This window comes from Manis pentadactyla, chromosome Y (assembly GCF_030020395.1).
Source record: "Manis pentadactyla isolate mManPen7 chromosome Y, mManPen7.hap1, whole genome shotgun sequence".
Lineage (NCBI taxonomy): Eukaryota > Metazoa > Chordata > Mammalia > Pholidota > Manidae > Manis > Manis pentadactyla.
This window is the reverse complement of record NC_080039.1, coordinates 14386373-14403081: the sequence shown is the minus strand read 5'-3', so window position 1 is coordinate 14403081 and position 16709 is coordinate 14386373.

Here is a 16709-nt window from a genome sequence, read left to right as displayed (position 1 = left end):
GATTGCTGTCCAACAGAGAAGACAACTAGCAATACTACAGTACATTGTTATGGTGATGGAATTGTCTTCACGGGCGTTTTGGATGAAACGAGGAATGGGGGTCTAGGAAATACATTACACATACAATTGCAGATTAACGGTAAACAAACAAATCAATAATAAAAACATATCAATAAATCCATTGGAGCAGACAAGTTAAAAAAGGCAAATACTTCCACGGGTTTATCAGCAGTAAGCACAGTAGCCCAGGTAACTTTCCATCAGTAGATTAATGAGTAAAGAATTTGTGGTACATATTCATAGTTGAATAATACTCAGCCATAAGATGACAATAAATCCTAACATTTGTAAAAACTCGGAAGGTGAAGGTGGTCACTATACTCATGACATAAGAGGTGGAGAAAGACAAGTGTCAAGTGACTTGAGCCACCTGTGGAGATGTAGGAGAAAGAAAAACTGAAGGAGCAAAACATCATCCGATTCACAGAAATGAAAGTTGGACTAAGAGATTCCAAAGGGAAGGATCTGTGATGGATAGGAGCTAATGGATGGTTGAAGTAGGGGTAAAGAAAGCGTGCTTTATGATTTCCATGAATACTGCAGATGGGCATTGTGGGGATGGCTGTACAAAACACGGAAGACAAGTAGTGATTCTACAGTATCTTACTATGCTCACGGAGTGTGACTGCAAATGAGAATCCTGGAGTTCTTTGTGATGGGCCGGTCCTAGCACACATAATTTTATTCATGTACTTGTAGACTAATGAGATATAATTAAATGAACGAATGCATAAAATAAATGCCGAGTAACAGAGAAAGCAGCAGCCAGTTTAAAGGAGACTCGTGCACACCTATGTTATTTACCACAATGATAACAATAGTGAAGCTAAGTATCCATCAGCAAATGAAGAGTGGGATTATTATTTAGATATATGACTAAAACAAACACTGCCATTTACAACAACATGGATGGAGATACAGAGGATTATGCTCAGTGAAATAAGCGGTGGAGAGAGAAAATTGGCAAATGATTTCACTCACAAGCAGAGTATTAAAAAAAGAAATAAAATGAAGAAACCAAAACTGTAAAAGCCACGCTGAAGAGAAGAATGGACTAACGTTTACCAAAGGAAAGAGACTTGGCCGGTTGTGTTATGGTGGAGGGATAAGAAGGACTGGGGGTTAGAAATGGTGAATTAGAATAAGTGTACATAGTGTTGGGCTGGGGAACGTGGAGGACTTCACGTCACAGAGAAGACTAGTGATTCTACATTATTTTACTGCACTGGATTATAGTGAACGCAATGGGATATCTGGGGATATATTGTTGATGGAAGTTGTAGTAAACAATATTACTCATGTAATTGTGTATTCACGAGAAATAAAAGATAGATACACATAGAATGTATTAAAGATCATAGTTGCAGAAAGATGATAGATGATAGATATAAATGATGACTATGATAGATGAGAGACAGCAAGAAGGTAGATGTCAGATGATAGATGATAGATACATAGAGGAAAAGTAAGTAGTATAGATAAATAGATATAATGCAGTAGCCCAATTTAAAAATGATATGTGCACCCCCTTGTTTATCGCAGCACTATTCACATTAGCGGGTCAGTCTCCATCAGAAGTTGAATGGATACAGAAGAAGTTGTATATATAAACAATTAATTGCCTTTCACCCATAAGACGAAAACAAATCCTCCCATTTGTGACAACATAGATGAAAGAACGGGGTTTTATGTTCAATGAAATGAGATAGGAGGGCAAGTATCAAACGATATGGCCAATCTGTGCAGATAGAGAAGCCGGAAAGAACTGAAGGAGCAAAAGAGGGGCAGACACACAGAGCCCAAGAGTGAACTACCAGTTACCAAAGGAAAAACGACTAGGGTGGACATGGGAGAATGGAGGGATAACAGTGGGAAGGGAAAGGATGCATTATAATTAGCACATGTAATGTTTTTGTGGGTGCGTGGTGAGGGCTTAACCAAACAGTGAAGACAGGCAGTGAATCTAGAGTACATTGCTCTGTTGATGGAAGTGACTGCAGTGGGGCATTGGGAAGAATTTCGAGACAGGTTGAGTCTAGGAAATCTCATGTTATACTTTTACTTATAGATTAATAATAAGTAAATAAAGAATAAACTAATTAAAGAATCCAATAAAACCAATGAATCTGCCCAGCTAATAAAGACATATATATCCCTATGATAATCAGACTACTATTCAAAGAAACCGATCTAATTGGAAATCAATAGATTAATGGTTATAGAAGATATCGTACATATACAGAAAGGAACATTACTCAGCCAACAGAAGAAAACAAATCCTAGCATTTGCTACATCATGGATGGCGCTAGAGCATATTATGCTCAGTGAAATAAGTGAGGAAGAGAAGAAATGTATCAAATGATTTCACACATGCGTGGAGACGAAGAGCCAAGGTAAAACTGAAGGAGCAAAACATCAGCAGATTCACAAAACACAAGTTTGGAGTAACAGTTACCAAGGGTAAGAGAGTGGCGTTGTTACATATGAAAGCAAGGAGAAGTTAGGCAAAATGGTTAGCATTATTAATGTGGATTGGGGGAGATGGAATCTACAGTATCTTACTATGTTCATGGACGGTGATTTCAGCGACGTAACTGGGTTGATCTTGGTTATAGTGTGGGTCTTGTAAAATTAATGATTCTCATGTAATTTTAGATTAATTATTAAAGAATTAATAAAGGAATATATGAATAAATATAACAAAACAAATCTATAAATATATAAACAGAATGCAGCAGCCCATGTTAAAAACGAAAATTGCACCCATATGTTTCTCACTGAAGTATTGACAATAGCCAAGCTTAATGTCCATCAGTAAATGGGACGTAGAATATTATTCAGCCATATGAAGAAAGCAAATCTTACCATTTACAAAAACATGGATGGAACTTGTGGGTATTGTTCTCCGTGAAATAAGCCACGAAGAGAAAGTCAAGTGGCAATTGATGTCACTCTACTGTGGAGAGTTAGAAAAAAAGAGAAATAGTCAAGGAACAAGACAGTAGCAGGTTCAATGAACTGAAGAGTGGACTAATGGTTACCAAGGGGAAAGTGAAAGAGGGGAATGGCTTGATAGGGAGGAATGAGAGGTAAAATGAGGCATTACGTGTAGCACACATATGTTGGGAGGGTGTGGGCACGAGGAAGGCATTACAACAGCAAAGAGCAGTAGAGCTTCTACAGTGCATTAAGGGGCTCGTGGGCAGTGACACTCATGCTGTATAACGTGTGGATTTGAAAATGGGGTTTGTCTAATTACCATAATTGCGCTAAGGTAACTGTGTGGTATTGATGCCAAAATCAAAAGAAACAAGCATTATCTTGGATCTCTTTTCCGTTTCCTCTGAACCTGTCAAGGTGGTCAGCGCCCATCTTACCAAAGTCCAACTCCGTGCAGGGTAGCATGCTCTGAAGTGCGAACCAGCTAATCTGAGCTTACATATCCTGTCTCTATGAAAGAGGCGCACTGTGACATCATGGAATCTCCAGGCAACAAGGCTGTTCCTGCAAACTCCACTAGCACATGTTGGGCAGAGCTCAGCCGTGTGGAGCTGCAACATCTTAGAAACATAACTTGTTCTGGCCTACATATATAAGTAAAATGTCACTCATCATTGGAATATAAGAAAAAAGAAAAGGCTGAAGGAGAAAAACAGCGGTGTCACAGAACATAAGAATAGATTCACAGTTACCAAAGGGAAAGAGACAGAGAAGGATGGTTGGAAATGGAGGGGAAAGGATGTGTGGAAGAAAGGGAGCATTTCAGTTAACATATATAATGTGGAACGGATGCAGGTGGAGTGCTGTCCAACAGAGAAGACAACTAGCAATACTACAGTACATTGTTATAGTGATGGAAGTGACCACGGGCGTTTTGGGTCAAACGAGGAAATGGGGGTCTAGGAAATACGTTACACATACAATTGCAGATTAACGGTAAACAAACAAATCAATAATAAAAACATATCAATAAATCCAATTGAGCAGACAATTTAAAAAAGGTAAATACATCCACGGGTTTATCAGCAGTAAGCACAGTAGCCCAGGTAACTTTCCATCAGTAGATTAATCAGTAAAGAATTTGTGGTACATATTCACTGTTTAATATTACTCAGCCATAAGATGACAATAAATCCTAACATTTGTAAAAACTCGGAAGGTGAAGGTGGTCACTATACTCATGACATAAGAGGTGGAGAAAGACAAGTGTCAAGTGACTTGAGCCACCTGTGGAGATGTAGGAGAAAGAAAAACTGAAGGAGCAAAACATCATCCGATTCACAGAAATGAAAATTGGACTAAGAGATTCCAAAGGGAAGGATCTGTGATGGATAGGAGCGAATGGATGGTGGAAGTATCGGTAAAGAAAGCGTGCGATATGACTTCCATGTATACTGCAGATGGGCATTGTGGGGATGGCTGAACAAATTACGGAAGACAAGTAGTGATTCTACAGTATCTTACTATGCTCACGGAGTGTGACTGCAAATGAGAATCCTGGAGTTCTTTGTGATGGTCCTGTCTTAGCACACATAATTTTATTCATGTACTTGTAGACTAATGAGATATAATTAAATGAACGAATGCATAAAATAAATGCAGAGTAACAGAGAAAGCAGCAGCCAGTTTAAAGGAGACGTGTGCACACCTATGTTATTACCACAATGATAACAATAGTGAAGATAAGTATCCATCAGCAAATGAAGAGTGGGATATTATTCAGATATATGACTAAAACAAACGCTGCCATTTACAACAACATGGATGGAGATACAGAGGATTATGCTCAGTGAAATAAGCGGTGGAGAGAGAAAATTGGCAAATGATTTCACTCACAAGAAGAGTATTAAAAAAAGAAATAAAATGAAGAAACCAAAACTGTAGAAGCCACGCTGAAGAGAAGAATGGACTAATGTTTACCAAAGGAAAGAGACTAGGCAGGTTGTGTTATAGTGGATTGATAAGAAGGACTGGGGGTTAGAAATGGTGAATTAGAATTAGTGTACATAGTGTTGGGCTGGGGAACGAGGAGGACTGCACGTCACAGAGAAGACTAGTGATTCTACATCATTTTACTGCACTGGATTATAGTGAACGCAATGGGATATCTGGGGATATATTGTTGATGGAAGTTGTAGTAAACAATATTACTCATGTAATTGTGTATTCACGAGAAATAAAAGATAGATACACATAGAACGTATTAAAGATCATAGTTGCAGAAAGATGATAGATGATAGAGATAAATGATGACTATGATAGATGAGAGATAGCAAGAAGGTAGATTGTCAGATGATAGATGATAGATACATAGAGGAAAAGTAAGTAGTATAGATAAGTAGATATAATGCAGTAGCCCAATATAAAAATGGTATGTGCACCCCCTTGTTTATCGCAGCACTATTCACAGTAGCGGGTCCGTCTCCATCAGAAGTTGAATGGATACAGAAGAAGTGGTATATATAAACAATTAATTGCCTTTCACCCATAAGAAGAAAACAAATCCTTCCATTTGTGACAACATAGATGAAAGAACGGGGTTTTATATTCAATGAAATAAGATAGGAGGAAAAGTATCAAACGATATGAACAATCTGCGCAGATAGAGGAGCCGGAAAGAACTGAAGGAGCACAATAGTGGCAGACACACAGAGCCCAAGAATGAACTACCAGTTACCAAAGAAAAAACGACTAGGGTGGACATGGGAGAATGGAGGGACAACACTGGGAAGGGAAAGGATGAATTATAATTAGCACATGTAATGTTTTTGTGGGTGCGTGGTGACTGCTTAACCAAAGAGTGAAGACAGGCAATGAATCTAGAGTACACTGCTCTGTTGATGGAAGTGACTGCAGTGGGGCATTGGGAAGAATTTCGAGACAGGTGGAGTCTAGAAAATCTCATGTTATACTTTTACTTATAGATTAATAATAAGTAAATAAAGAATAAACTAATTAAAGAATCCAATAAAACCAATGAACCTTCCCAGCTAATAAAGACATATATATCCCTATGATAATTAGACTACTATTCGAAGAAACCGAGCTAATTGGACATCAATAGATTAATGGCTATAGAAGATGTGGTACATATACAGAAAGGAACATTACTCAGCCATGAGAAGAAAACAAATCTTAGCATTTGCTACATCATGGATGGCGCTAGAGCATATTATGCTCAGTGAAATAAGTGAGGAATAGAAGAAATGTATCAAATGATTTAACACATGCGTGGAGACGAAGAGCCAAGGTAAAACTGAAGGAGCAAAACATCAGCAGATTCACAAAACACAAGTTTGGAGTAACAGTTACCAAGGGTAAGAGAGTGGCGTTGTTACGTATGAAAGCAAGGAGAAGGTAGGCATAATGATTAGCATTATGAATGTGGATTGGGGGAGATGGAATCTACAGTATCTTACTATGCTCATGAACAGTGACTTCAGGGACGTAACTGATTTGATCTTGGTTATAGTGTGGGTCTTGTGAAATTAATGATTCTCATGTAATCTTAGATTAATTATTAAAGAATTAATAAAGGAATATATGAATAAATATAAAAAAACAAATCTATAAATATATAAACCGAATGCAGCAGCCCATGTTAAAAACGAAAATTGCACCCATATATTTCTCACTGAAGTATTGACAATAGCCAAGCTAAATGTCCATCAGTAAATGGGACGTAGACTATTATTCAGCCATATGAAGAAAGCAAATATTACCATTTACAAAAACATGGATGGAACTTGTGGGTATTGTTCTCAGTGAAATAAGCCACGAAGAGAAAGTCAAGTGGCAATTGATGTCACTCTACTGTGGAGAGTTAGAAAAAAAGAGAAATAGTGAAGGAACAAGACAGTGGCAGGTTCAATGAACTGAAGAGTGGACTAATGGTTACCAAGGGGAAAGTGAAAGAGGGGAATGGCTTGATAGGGAGGAATGAGAGGTAAAATGGGGCATTACGTGTAGCACACATATGTGCAGAGGGTGTGGGCACGAGGAAGGCAGTACAACAGCAAAGAAAAGTAGAGCTACTACAGTGCATTAAAGGGCTCGTGGACAGTGACACTCATGCTGTATAACGTGTGGATTTTAAAATGGGGTTTGTCTAATTACCATAATTGCGCTAAGGTAACTGTGTGCTATTGATGCCAAAATCAAAAGAAACAAGCAGTATCTTGGATCTCTTTTCCTTTTCCTCTGAACCTGTCAAGGTAGTCAGCGCCCATCATACCAAAGTACAACTCCGTGCAGGGTAGCATGCTGTGAAGTGAGATCTAGCTAATCTGAGCTTACATATCCTGTCACTATGAAAGAGGCGCACTGTGACATCATGGAATCTCCAGGCAACAAGGCTGTTCCTGCAAACTCCACTAGCACATGTTGGGGAGAGCTCAGCCGTGTGGAGCTACAACATCTTAGAAACATAACTTGTTCTGGCCTACATATATAAGTAAAATGATGTCACTCATCATTGGAATATAAGAAAAAAGAAAAAGCTGAAGGAGAAAAAGAGCGGTGTCACAGAACATAAGAATAGATTCACAGTTACCTAATGGAAAGAAACAGAGAAGGATGGTTGGAAATGGAGGTTAAAGGATGTGTGGAAGAAAGGGAGCATTTCAGTTAACATATATAATGTTGGAACGGATGCACGTGGAGTGCTGTCCAACAGAGAAGACAACTAGCAATACTACAGTACATTGTTATGGTGATGGAAGTGACTGCACGGGCGTTTTGGATGAATCGAGGAAATGGGGGTCTAGGAAATACGTTACACATACAATTGCAGATTAACGGTGAACAAACAAATTAATAATAAAAACATGTCAATAAATCCATTCTAGCAGACAAGTTAAAAAAGGCAAATACATCCACGGGTTTATCAGCAGTAAGCACAATATCCCAGGTAACTTTCCATCAGTAGATTAATGAGTAAAGAATTTGTGGTACATATTCACAGTTGAATATTACTCAGCCTTAAGATGACAATAAATCCTAACATTTGTAAAAACTCGGAAGGTGCAGCAGGGCACTATACTCATGACATAAGAGGTGGAGAAAGACAAGTGTCAAGTGACTTGAGCCACCTGTAGAGATGTAGGAAAAAGAAAAACTGAAGGAGCAAAACATCATCCGATTCACAGAAATGAAAACTGGAATAAGAGATTCCAAAGGGAAAGGATATGTGATGGATAGGAGAGAATGGATGGTGGAAGTAGGGGTAAAGAAAGCGTGCTATATGATTTCCATGAATACTGCAGATGGGCATTGTGGGGATGGCTGTACAAAACACGGAAGACAAGTAGTGATTCTACAGTATCTTACTATGCTCACGGAGTGTGACTGCAAAGGAGAATCCTGGAGTTCTTTGTGATGGGCCGATCCTAGCACACTAATTTCATTCATGTACTTGTAGACTAATGATATATAATGAAATGAACGAATGCATAAAATAAATGCCGAGTAACAGAGAAAGCAGCAGCCAGTTTAAAGGAGACGTTTGCAGACCTATGTTATTTACCACAATGATAACAATAGTGAAGCTAAGTATCCATCAGCAAATGAAGAGTGGGATATTATTCAGATATATGACTAAAACAAACCCTGCGATTTACAACAACATGGATTGACATACAGAGGATTATGCTAAGTGAAATAAGCGGTTGAGAGTGGGAAAATTGGCAAATGATTTCACTCACAAGCCGAGAATTAAAAAAGAAATAAAATGAAGAAACCAAAACTGTAGAAGCCACGCTGAAGGGAAGAATGGACTAATGTTTACCAAAGGAAAGAGAATGGTCCGGTTGTATTATAGTGGAGGTATAAGAAGGACTGGGGGTTAGAAATGGTGATTTAGAATAAGTGTACATAGTGTTGGGCTGGGGAACGTTTAGGACTGCACGTCACAGAGAAGACTAGTGATTCTACATTATTTTACAGCACTGGTCGATAGTGAACGCAATGGGATATCTGGGGATATAATGTTGATGGAAGTTGTGGTAAACAATATTACTCATGTAATTGTGTATTCATGAGAAATAAAAGATAGATACACATAGAACGTATTAAAGATCATAGTTGCAGAAAGATGATAGATGATAGAGATAAATGATGACTATGATAGATGAGAGATAGCAAGAAGGTAGATTGTCAGATGATAGATGATAGATACATAGAGTAAAAGTAAGTAGTATAGATAAGTAGATATAATGCAGTAGACCAATTTTAAAAAGGTATGTGCACCCCCTTGTTTATCGCAGCACTATTCACAGTAGCGGGTCCGTCTCCATCAGAAGTTGAATGGATACAGAAGAAGTGGTATATATAAAGAATTAATTGCATTTCACCCATAGGAAGAAAACAAATCCTCCCATTTGTGACAACATAGATGAAAGAACGGGGTTTTATGTTCAATGAAATAAGATAGGAGGACAAGTATCAAACGATATGACGAATCTGTGCAGATAGAGAAGCCGTAAAGAACTGAAGGAGCAAAATAGTGGCAGACACACAGAGCCCAAGAATGAACTACCAGTTACCAAAGGAAAAACGACTAGGTTGGACATGGTAGAATGGAGGGACAACATTGGGAAGGGAAAGGATGCATAATAATTAGCACATGTAGTGTTTTTGTGGGTGCGTAGTGACTGCTAACCTAACAGTGAAGACAGGCTGTGAATCTAGAGTACATTGCTCTGTTGATGGAAGTGACTGCAGTGGGGCATTGGGAAGAATTTCGAGACAGGTGGAGTCTAGAAAATCTCATGTTATACTTTTACTTATAGATTAAAAATAAGTAAATAAAGAATAAAATAATTAAAGAATCCAATAAAACCAATGAATCTGCCCAGCTAATAAAGACATATATATCCCTATGATAATCAGACTACTATTCAAAGAAACCGAGCTAATTCGACATCAATAGATTAATGGTTATAGAAGATGTGGTACATATACAGAAAGGAACATTACTCAGCCATCAGAAGAAAACAAATCCAAGCATTTGCTACATCATGGATGGCGCTAGAGCATATTATGCTCAGTGAAATAAGTGAGGAAGAGTAGAAATGTATCATATGATTTATCACATGCGTGGAGACGAAGAGCCAAGATAAAACTGAAGGAGCAAAACATCAGCAGATTCACAAAACACAAGTTTGGAGTAACAGTTACCAAGGGTAAGAGATTGGCGTTGTTACATATGAAAGCAAGGAGAAGGTAGGCATAATGATTAGCATTATTATTGTGGATTGGGGGAGATGGAATCTACAGTATCTTACTATGCTCATGGACAGTGACTTCAGGGACGTAACTGGGTTGATCTTGGTTATACTGTGGGTCTTGTAAAATTAATGATTCTCATGTAATTTTAGATTAATTATTAAAGAATTAATAAAGGAATATATGAATAAATATAACAAAACAAATCTATAAATATATAAACAGAATGCAGCAGCCCATGTTAAAAACGAAAATTGCACCCATATGTTTCTCACTGAAGTATTGACAATAGCCAAGCTAAATGTCCATCAGTAAATGGGACGTAGAATATTATTCAGCCATAAGAAGAAAGCAATTCTTACCATTTACAAAAACATGGATGGAACTTGTGGGTATTGTTCTCAGTGAAATAAGCCACGAAGAGAAAGTCAAGTGGCAATTGATGTTACTCTTCTGTGGAGAGTTAGAAAAAAAGAGAAATAGTGAAGGAACAAGACAGTGTCAGGTTCAATGAACTGAAGAGTGGACTAATGGTTACCAAGGGGAAAGTGAAAGAGGGGAATGGCTTGAAAGGGAGGAATGAGAGGTAAAATGGGGCATTACATGTAGCACACATATGTGGAGAGGGTGTGGGCAAGAGGAAGGCAGTACAACAGCAAAGAACAGTAGAGCTACTACAGTGCATTAAGGGGCTCGTGGACAGTGACACTTATGCTTTATAACATGTGGAGATGAAAATGGGGTTTGTCTAATTACCATAATTGTGCTAAGGTATCTGTGTGGTATTGATGTTAAAATCAAAAGAAACAAGCAGTATCTTGGATCTCTTTTCCTTTTCCTCTGAACCTGTCAAGGTGGTCAGCGTCCATCTTACCAAAGTCCAACTCCGTGCAGGGTAGCATGCTGTGAAGTGAGAACCAGCTAATCTCAGCTTACATATCCTGTCTCTATGAAAGAGGCACACTGTGACATCAAGGAATCGCCAGGCAACAAGTCTGTTCCTGCAAACTCCAATTGCACATGTTGGGCAGACCTCAGCCGTGTGGAGCTGCCACATCTTAGAAACGTAACTTGTTCTAGCATACATATATAAGTTAAATGATGTCACTCATCATTGGAATATAAGAAAAAAGAAAAAGCTGAAGGAGAAAAACAGCGGTGTCACAGAACATAAGAATAGATTCACAGTTACCAAAGGGAAAGAGACAGAGAAGGATGGTTGGAAATGGATGGGAAGGGATGTGTGGAAGAAATGGAGCATTTCAGTTAGCATATATAATGTGGGAATGGATGCACTTGGAGTGCTGTCCAACAGAGAAGACAACTAGCAATACTTCAGTACATTGTTATGGTGATGGAAGTGACTGCACGGGCGTTTTGGGTGAAACGAGGAAATGGGGGTCCAGGGAATACGTTACCCATACAATTGCACATTAACGGTGAACAAACAATTCAATAATAAACACATATCTATAAATCCATTGGAGCAGACAAGTTAAAAAGGCACATACATCCACGGGTTAATCAGCAGTAAGCAGAGTAGCCCAGGTAACTTTCCATCAGTAGATTAATGAGTAAAGAATTTGTGGTACATATTCACAGTTGAATATTACTCAGCCATAAGATGACAACAAATTTTAACATTTGTAAAAACTCGGAATTGCAGGAGGGCACTATACTCATGAAATAAGAGGTGGAGAAAGACAAGTGTCAAGTGACTTGAGCCATCTGTGGAGATGTAGGAAAAAGAAAAACTGAAGGAGCAAAACATCATCCGATTCACAGAAATGAAAATTGGACTAAGAGATTCCAAAGTGAAAGGATCTGTGATGGATAGGAGAGAATGGATGGTGGAAGTAGGGTAAAGAAAGAGTACTATATGATTTCCATGAATACTGCAGATGGGCATTGTGGGGATGGCTGTACAAAACACGGAAGACAAGTAGTGATTCTACAGTATCTTACTATGCTCACGGAGTGTGACTGCAAAGGAAAATCCTGGAGTTCTTTGTGATGGGCCGGTCCTAGCACACATAATTTTTTTCATGTACTTGTAGACTAATGAGATATAATGAAATGAACGAATGCATAAAATAAATGCAGAGTAACAGAGGAAGCAGCAGCCAGTTTAAAGGAGACGTATGCAGACCTATGTTATTTACCACAATGATAACAATAGTGAAGCTAAGTATCCTTCAGCAAATGAAGAGTGGGACATTATTCAGATATATGACTAAATAAACCCTGCCATTTACAACAACATGGATGGAGATACAGAGGATTATGCTCAGTGAAATAAGCGGTGGAGAGTGGGAAAATTGGCAAATGATTTCACTCACAAGCAGAGAATTAAATAAAGAAATGAAATGAAGAAACCAAAACGGTAGAAGCCACGCTGAAGAGAAGAATGGACTAATGTTTAAAAAAAGGAAAGAGACTGGGCCGGTTGTGTTATAGTGGAGGGATAAGAAGGACTGGGGGTTAGAAATGGTGAATTAGAATAAGTGTACATAGTGTTGGGCTGGGGAACGTGGAGGACTGCACGTGACAGAGAAGACTAGTGATTCTACATTATTTTACTGCACTGGAGGATATTGAACGCAATGGGATATCTGGAGATATAATGATGATGGAAGTTGTAGTAAACAATATTACTCATGTAATTGTGTATTCATGAGAAATAAAAGATAGATACACATAGAACGTATTAAAGATCATAGTTGCAGAAAGATGATAGATGATAGAGATAAATGATGACTATGATAGATGAGAGATAGCAAGAAGGTAGATTGTCAGATGATAGATGATAGATACATAGAGGAACAGTAAGTTGTATAGATAAGGAGATATAATGCAGTTGCCCAATTTAAAAAAGGTATGTGCACCCCCTTGTTTATCGCAGCACTATTCACAGTAGCGGAACCGTCTCCATCAAAAGTTGAATTTATACAGCAGAAGTGGTATATATAAACAATTAATTGCCTTTCACCCATAAGAAGAAAACAAATCCTCCCATTTGTGACAACATAGATGAAAGAACGGGGTTTTATGTTCAATGAAATGAGATAGGAGGGCAAGTATCAAAAGATATGACCAATCTGTGCAGATAGAGAAGCAGGAAAGAACTGAAGGAGCAAAATAGTGGCAGACACACCGAGCCCAAGAATGAACTACCAGTTACCAAAGGAAAAACGACTATGGTGAACATGGGAGAATGGAGGGACAACATTGGGAAGGGAAAGGATGCATAATAATTAGCACATGTAATGTTTTTGTGGGTGCGTAGTGACTGCTCAACCAAACAGTGAAGACAGTCTGTGAATCTAGAGTACATTGCTCTGTTGATGGAAGTGACTGCAGTGGGGCATTGGGAAGAATTTCGAGACAGGTGGAGTCTAGAAAATCTAATGTTATACTTTTACTTAAAGATTAATAATAAGTAAATAAAGAATAAATAAATTAAGGAAACCAATTAAACCAATGAATCTGCCCAGCTAATAAAGACATATATATCCCTATGATAATCAGACTACTATTCAAAGAAACCGAGTTAATTGGACATCAATAGATTAATGGCTATAGAAGATGTGGTACATATACAGAAAGGAACATTACTCAGCCATCAGAAGAAAACAAATCCTAGCATTTGCTACATCATGGATGGCGCTAGAGCATATTATGCTCAGTGAAATAAGTGAGGAAGAGAAGAAATGTATCATATGATTTATCACATGCGTGGGGATGAAGAGCCAAGATAAAACTAAAGGAGCAAAACATCAGCAGATTCACAAAACACAAGTTTTGAGTAACAGTTACCAAGGGTAAGAGAGTGGCATTGTTACATATGAAAGCAAGGAGAAGGTAGGCATAACGATTAGCATTATTATTGTGGATTGGGGGAGATGGAATCTACAGTATCTTACTATGTTCATGGACAGTGACTTCAGGGACGTAACTGGGTTGATCTTGGTTATAGTGTGGGTCTTGTAAAATTAATGATTCTCATGTAATTTTAGATTAATTATTAAAGAATTAATAAAGGAATATATGAATAAATATAAAAAAACAAATCTATAAATATATAAACAGAATGCAGCAGCCCATGTTAAAAACGAAAATTGCTCCCATATGTTTCTCACTGAAATATTGACAATAGCCAAGCTAAATGTCCATCAGTAAATGGGAAGTAGAATATTATTCAGCCATACGAAGAAAGCAAATCTTACCATTTACAAAAACATGGATGGAACTTGTGGGTATTGTTCTCAGTGAAATAAGCCACGAAGAGAATGTCAAGTGGCAATTGATGTCACTCTACTGTGGAGAGTTAGAAAAAAAGAGAAATAGTGAAGGAACAAGACAGTGGCAGGTTCAATGAACTGAAGAGTGGACTAATGGTTACCAAGGGGAAAGTGAAAGAGGGGAATCTCTTGAAAGGGAGGAATGAGAGTTAAAATGGGGCATTACACGTAGCACACATATGTGCAGAGGGTGTGGGCACGAGGAAGGCAGTACAACAGCAAAGAACAGTAGAGCTACTACAGTGCATTAAAGGGCTCGTGGACAGTGACACTTATGCTGTATAACGTGTGGATTTGAAAATGGGGTTTGTTTAATTACCATAATTGCGCTAAGGTAACTGTGTGGTATTGATGCAAAAATCAAAAGAAACAAGCAGTATCTTGGATCTCTTTTCTTTTCCTCTGAAACTCTCAAGGTGGACAGCGCCCATCTTAACAAAGTCCAAATCCGTGCAGGGTAGCATGCTCTGAAGTGAGAACAAGCTAATCTGAGCTTACATATCCTGTCTCTATGAAAGAGGCACACTGTGACATCATGGAATCTCCAGGCAACAAGGCTGTTCCTGCAAACTCCACTAGCACATGTTGGGCAGAGCTCAGCCGTGTGGAGCTGCAACATCTTAGAAATATAACTTCTTCTGGCCTACATATATAAGTAAAATGATGTCACTCATCATTGGAATATAAGAAAAAAGAAAAGGCTGAAGGAGAAAAACAGCGGTGTCACAGAACATAAGAATATATTCACACTTACCAAAGGGAAAGAGACAGAGAAGGATGGTTGGAAATGGAGGGGAAAGGATGTGTGGAAGAAAGGGAGCATTTCAGTTAACATATATAATGTGGGAACGGATGCACGTGGAGTGCTGTCCAACAGAGAAGACAACTAGCAATACTACAGTACATTGTTATGGTGATGGAAGTGACTGCACGGGCGTTTTGGGTGAAACGAGGAAATGGGGGTCTAGGAAATACGTTACACATACAATTGCAGATTAACGGTGAACAAACAAATAAATAATAAAAACATGTCAATAAATCCATTGAAGCAGACAAGTTAAAATAGGCACATACCTCCGTGGGTTTATCAGCAGTAAGCACAGTAGCCCAGGTAACTTTCCATCAGTAGATTAATGAGTAAAGAATTTGTGGTACATATTCACAGTTGAATATTACTCAGCCATAAGATGACAATAAAACCTAACATTTGTAAAAACTCGGAAGGTGCAGGAGGGCACTATACTTATGACATAAGAAATGGAGAAAGACAAGTGTCAAGTGACTTGAGCCACCTGTGGAGATGTAGGAAAAAGAAAAACTGAAGGAGCAAAACATCATCCGAGTCACAGAAATGAAAATTGGATTAAGAGATTCCAAAGGGAAAGGATCTGTGATGGATAGGAGAGAATGGATGGTGGAAGTAGGGATAAAGAAAGCGTGCTATATGATTTCCATGAATACTGCAGATGGGCATTGTGGGGATGGCTGTACAAAACACGGAAGACAAGTAGTGATTCTACAGTATCTTACTATGCTCACGGAGTGTGACTGCAAATGAGAATCCTGGAGTTCTTTGTGATAGGCCGGTCCTAGCACACATAATTTTATTCATGTACTTGTAGACTAATGAGATATAATGAAATGAACGAATGCATAAAATAAATGCAGAGTAACAGAGGAAGCAGCAGCCAGTTTAAAGGAGACGTATGCAGACCTATGTTATTTACCACAATGATAACAATAGTGAAGCTAAGTATCCATCAGCAAATGAATAGTGGGATATTATTCAGATATATGACTAAAACAAACCCTGCCATTTACAACAACATGGATGGAGATACAGAGGATTATGCTCAGTGAAATAAGCGGTGGAGAGTGGGAAAATTGGCAAATGATTTCACTAACAAGCAGAGTATTAAAAAAAGAAATAAAATGAAGAAACCAAAACTGTAGAAGCCACGCTGAAGAGAAGAATGGACTTATGTTTACCAAAGGAAAGAGACTGGGCCGGTTGTGTTATAGTGGAGGGATAAGAAGGACTGGGGGTTAGAAATGGTGAATTAGAATAAGTGTACATAGTGTTGGGCTGGGGAACGTGGAGGACTGCACGTCACAGAGAAGAC